General features: G+C 42.0%; 1 protein-coding gene across 1 annotated transcript in view; it reads right to left on the reverse strand.

Moving 5' to 3' along the window:
* Positions 1-5,679, reverse strand: part of SPG7 (SPG7, paraplegin matrix AAA peptidase subunit) — a 30,605-nt gene extending 24,926 nt beyond the window's left edge. Inside the window, exons 1-2 of the mRNA XM_026857040.1 lie at positions 5,577-5,679; positions 4,158-4,247 (exon numbers count right to left, since the gene is read on the reverse strand). The gene's annotated coding sequence lies outside the window, so the exon portion shown is untranslated. The remainder of the gene's footprint in view (positions 1-4,157; positions 4,248-5,576) is intronic.
* Positions 5,680-6,000: the final 321 nt, after the last annotated feature.

The raw sequence follows: 6,000 nt of genomic DNA on the forward strand, positions 1-6,000 counted from the left end.
GCCTCAGCAAGCCCTTCACTTCCAGAAGTTACAGACTGTACAAAGACAGGCAGCAATCTCAGGCATATTTTGAAGAGCTCTGGTCAGCATTTCCTGTTTTAAGGCAGTCTAATCCTGGGGCAGGAGACTTCAGATGGTCATAGCCCACTAGACCCATTACAATCCCACCAAATGTCGTTCTGTTCTAAAATGAGAGACTATTTCATTTGACTCATGTGGATGTAGGCCAAGTAAACCTTTGTTGCTAAAAATCCAACTGAAGCACAATTGTAGCCCACTTCTAATAACATGCTTCTACACTGCGTAGTCCTCAGGCTGTTGCTAACACATCCACTGGAAAATATGAGGAGTAAAACCATAGTGTCACTGGTAAGTCACAGGGCACAGTATCTGAAGAGATAATTGCTTCCCGGTGAGCTCCTGATCTGCCGGCATCCTGTATCACACGACCAACAACGTTTCTACCACCTGAGAAAATACCTGCAGCTGCAGTGAATCTGAAATAGCACAGGAGAGGTGATGTGCAGCTTACCTATGCACAGAAATATGCTGAAAGCAATCTGTCTTAACAAAGCTGTGCAGGTTTTTTCCCACGCTAGACAGCTAAACCCATGTTAAGAAGGTTTGATAATTTGTCCACATTAAGGACCTGTATCGGAGAGGGGTTCCCATGCTGCATGTGCTTTCCCCCGTGCCTTTACTGTACAAGTGACACACTGAAGCAATGACGTGAGGAAAAAGGGATGGCTTACTTCAAGTATTTGCCACCAAACTTTTTTTTTCCAGACTCACAACATTTCTTGCACTTCATAGGCAAATTTAAAATCCTGTGGTCTGCAAAGAACTGCCACAGCTCAGTTCAATGTCAACTGCTAGCTAGTGTTTGAGTTAAGATTGCAACAAATATCCCCTCCTCTTTCCACTCCTATGTGGATGGTCTCGATATATAATTTAGCACTTGTTCTTGACATACAATTTAACACCACCAGCAGCATGGCATACATAAATACTATTCTACACCCAGAAATAAATTAATTCTGTGCCACTGGACTGGTAGTGCATCTGCCTGCTGCAGCCCTGATTCAATTTATTTGCAAATTCATAACAAATGTTCTGACACTAGCATTTATCACTAGGCACCAATTAGACCCTACACACACTGCAACAAAACCAAGGGACAAACATATGACCCAGTCAGATGCTAAAAAAAGTATTCTGTCCTTCAGATACGCAGCATCATTTTTCACTTGTTTCCCAGCTCTGCTCCACATTTAACAGGAAAGGCTTGTTCTTAAATAGAAACAATGCAGCTTTTCAGATAAGGTCATAATTTCAAAAGACGGTGACAAGCTCAGACACTGCGTCCAGCCCATCCACTTTGTTCTTTGATGCCATCTCCTTACTCCTGCTATCTGCTAGATCCAGCTTTATTAGAACAAAGCAATTCATCACAAAGCTGCAGGATGACATCCACTATAGTCTTATTAAAGAAAATTAAAATCTAGTATGATAGAGGCCTTAGTCTGGGCCATATCCTGAAAAGCTGAGTAAGTTCTAAATAAAAAGATTCTATAGAGAAAAACTATTCTAGAAAAGTGAGTACCAACAGAAAGAAAGTCCATCTATCGCTGAGCAAGTTCCTTGGAGATGTCACAATCAACTATTGCTAAAGCACTTCTCTGTATTAAATTTCAGACCAAGTGAGGATGTATATAATGTGTTCTAAAGCACACATGAGGATACAATCACAAAAAGGTCACTACAGGGTAAAAGCTGGCCATTAGATATCTAGACACAAACAACTTCTCCAGTTTCTAGGAATTAGACTTGTCTAGGACCTTTAACCTACAGCTGAATAATTTCAGGTAAAAGTACCATTTCTAGAAAGCTAGAAGACAACGTAAATCTTTCTTCTACTCTGCATTTAATTAAGGACAAAATCAATCTATTTCTAAGCCTATGTAAAGTCTGACTACCTTTACAGTACAACATTCATATTGTACCATAAGCCACCCCACAATATTCTGTAAATGAGAACCAGTAACTGGATGTGACACTTGCGAGCAACAGCTGTGGGAATACTTCCAGCTTTTTAGTCTCAAAAAGCCTCCGTGAAGCAATGATTTGCCATTAACCCCAAATCTGAACTCTCCGATTAAAATCTTGCAAGGCTGCAGTGACAGTCTGAAGAGTTCTTGTTAATAATTACTGCAGAGACGAGTATTCCCCCGGAGACACAGGGTAGCGTGCCACCTCCCAAAGTCAAGCTATCCATTAATCACAGGAAAAGAGAGGCCACCGAACACGGCATGTTACTGTTTACTAATTTTAACAGCTACACTACTTCTTCAGGGCGCTGTGCTCGCAGTCACCCTGTGTGGTCTTGCAAACACTAAGGGCCCCAAGCTCTAAGGTCCCACTTCCCTAACGAGGGCTCCGCGATTCCTGCACTCCCATCCCACTGCAGACTTCAGCCCAGTTAAAGCGATCAAACCGGCAAAGCCATGGATCCTGCCTTAAAGAGGCTGCAGTGACATGACTCAGGCTAAAAGTCAGCAGCAGCTGACTGCTTTTACTTCAAAAGTTAAGTTAGTCCAAGCTGATTCAACCATTATGTTTAAGCACAGCAAAGGAAAAGCCCGGCTATTGCACTATTTGATGGCACCCAGGTAAAAGTTTATCACATAATTCATAAAACTGTATTACAATCGGTGTGACTTGACCATGACCCTAAGTGCCTTCCAACTCCCAGGACAAAGGGCTGGAGCCCTCCACCTCCAGCTCTATCCCTCACTCAAAGGTCCAGGCAACAAGCAGCCCAGCAGACATTCACAAACTCACTCAAGACATCACCAGCCCTCACAAGCATCAACTAGTCATCAAAGGGAGAAAACATGCAGGTCTGTAACACTTCTGCAGGGATGCTGACAAGGCAGAAGGACGACACCTTCACCTGAGCAGCTTCTGGCACTGCCCCCCCTCCCTGGCCAGCAGATACAGGCCATGCCATCAGCTGTGGGAACTCACAGCTAAAAATCTACACCAGAGTCTGAAACATGCCTTAGCCAGAGCCTGGAAATCTCTGAACACACTTCAGTTCTTGGGAGGCACGTACTCACAAGCAAGGAAAGAATTTTCTTTACAGCAGTGGAAGAGTCAAATTACACTTTTTAAATGGAATGCAGCTGTTGTCAATCTACAAATAGGAGGAAGCTGACAACAATAACAGGACTTGAAGGGATGCCCACAAATCCACTTGTATTTGAAAAATGTTTGCTGAAAGCCTACTGGTAGAAGATAATAACAGTGCCTTCTACAAGGATCAGAACACTGCCCATCTGAAGATACACAAAGTTTTTGTCTAGTGCACTAAGTTATTCCCCTGCACCCCCACCTCCCATTAGTGTCTTTAAACTCCTCAACCTCTTAAGCTTAAGGTACAGAGAGGGCACTTCTCTACTTCTCAGCATATTCTGGCACACCACACAGATCCCTAGGTTCCTGAACACATTTAGTGAAATAAAACTCCATTTCAGAAAGCTCTGTACAGCAGGATGTCTAGGGCTTAGGCAGTATAAGACACACAAAGAACAGTTTCTAGAAAGACTGATTTAAAAAAATAAATATATTCTGAGCAAGTGCCTTCAGTAACACAGCTAAGAACTGTTTAAAGAATCTGTTTTTAACTTTGAGCTCTGTGGATCACTAGAAGTAGAGACACAACCACAGTAAAGGTAAATGAAATAAAAAAAACCCAACAGAATCCAGCTTAAAGTACTGAATTTAGTTAATATGAGTTTATTAAGTCAAAATGCTCTATAACAAAATCTCCAACCCAAAACTCAGTTAATACTACTGCTCCCCTTTGTAAAGGATCAAAACTAAGGGAAACATCAATGACATTATTTGCACAGGATGCAAAGCAGCAGAATGAGAATCAGTTTCCTGATCTGTCTTATATCTGAGTATTCCATCATCTAACCCTAAGTACTGCTTCAAACTTGCTCTTAGCCATAGGCTTGCAGAGGTGCTAAGCTACACGTACAGGTTTACAGTACTCAGACGGAAGCATTAAGGTGGATCTTCCGTGCTGTCTACCCTTACCCCTCACACACGCACAGCTTGTTTCATTCAGTATCTTTTCAGCACATACATACCCTCCTCCTCCTGCGGAGATTTCTTTTTGAATCCTCCATTCTTCTGGTTACTCCTTTGAGAGCTCGAAGTAGTAAAATAGTAAGTGCTACCTGCAGGCAAGCAGAGTTAAGTAGTTACTACCAGAAGACCTCAGGAGACAGCGAGAGGGGGCCCGAGGATGGCAGGAACCCACGTGAGCTCCAACGCAGAGAAAGCGAAGCTGCGCATCCATCCAAGCACACAGCTTCGTGTGCCAAGGAAATGGGGCAGCCTCGCCAGAGGGAGCAATGGGAGGGACAGACTCCTTCAGTTTCCTTATGTAATATATATTTTTTTGACAACCCAATCAAAATACGGCTTTGTGCAGAGATCATTCTAATGTGGCAAAGAAAATAATTGGGAGAAGTTTCTTCAGTGTCAAAACACGTTCACATTTCCCAAGGCATAAACCCATAGTTAGCACTGGTATGGTCAGTTAAGAACAGCCTCACATGAGGAACTGTGAACGCTTATGAAAGGAAACGTATATGCTGGAGTTAAATTCAGGTTTCTCAGTAAATTCTGTGAGGATACTCTAATAAAAGCCAACAAAGTAAGGCTACAAGTAGTAAGACTTACAGTTGCTGCTACAAAACAGTAGGCGAAGACTTTTTTTGCCAGAGAAATGCAAAAAATGCAGAAGGAAAACTGACTTGAGGACAGCAGCTTCTACCTCCCATGGTCATTTTCATGAAGGATCCAGAGAGAGGAGTAAGCCCAGAAACTGTACTGCTTGTCCCCTGCTAGCTCTACTAGGGGATTCACTGCCATTTGAAAGATTATACATATAATTTTATTTCAACTTTAAAAAAAAAGCCCACCCTCTCAAAGGTAAAGTAGCCCAAGCTCACCTGGCCCACACTGGTCAGAACAGCTGTGACCAGTTTTGTTCAAATCTCAAAGGCATCACCAAAGTCATCTTTCCAATTTGAAGAGCATAGCAAAAGGAATAATTACCTTGGTTTTACCTTTCTATGATTTTGCTCTAAGAATTCAGACAACATTTTCTAGCATACACCTGTAACTTGTTCCAATGCAAGGCTTTCAGCAAGGTCAAATGACGTGATTTCTGACAAAGGTGAATGACATTTTTGTCTTAGGCTTTGCTAATGAGACAGATTCTCTACTTTAAAGTCTGCAGTTTTAAAATTAGCTTTTAGGTCTAATGATTCAAGTGCTTACTTAATCACAGTGAGCTCCATGCGGAAAGGTGCCATTTTCATCCCTGTCACCAAACAAAAACCTAGAAACCCTGCAAAATTTGCACAGCTCCCAAAGCCAAGAATAAAAGAGCTTTGAGTTTCAGGAATGCAGGCAGGGAAGGTAAGGAAAGGTCAATACTCTTACTAAATAAAACCTCTTCCCCTCCTTTGCCTTTACAGTTGCTCTTTGGGACTCACCTAAGAGATGCCAAAGCCTGACTGGATCTCGAATTATCTGCTGTTTCACCAGGACTCCACTGAGACCTTGTCGTGTGGGGAAAAGTGTTTGTGACAGAAGGCTCTGAGGAAGAAGATAAAGAAGAAAAAGACAACTATTGGAAAAGTACTGACTGCTTAGTCTTTCTGTATGCAATGAGACCAAGATTCCTAAATGTGAAAATTCTGTGGGTTAAGTTGCAGAACCAGCAGCTGGGAGACCTGAATGTTCCTGGTTGTGATGTGGACTTGCCACGTGACTTCAAAGATGCTGTTTATAACCCAGTTGAAAGAAAGGACATGTATAAATAGAAACATATACTCAAAACACTTTAAAATTTTATCTTTTTCCTCCCTGTATCTCTGTTCTTCACTCTAAAGATATGTTAGAAGTCAGTTCTTGAAA

The sequence above is a fragment of the Athene cunicularia genome, assembly GCF_003259725.1.
Source record: "Athene cunicularia isolate RWA chromosome 11 unlocalized genomic scaffold, athCun1 chr11_part2, whole genome shotgun sequence".
In the NCBI taxonomy this organism is placed as follows: Eukaryota; Metazoa; Chordata; class Aves; order Strigiformes; family Strigidae; genus Athene; species Athene cunicularia.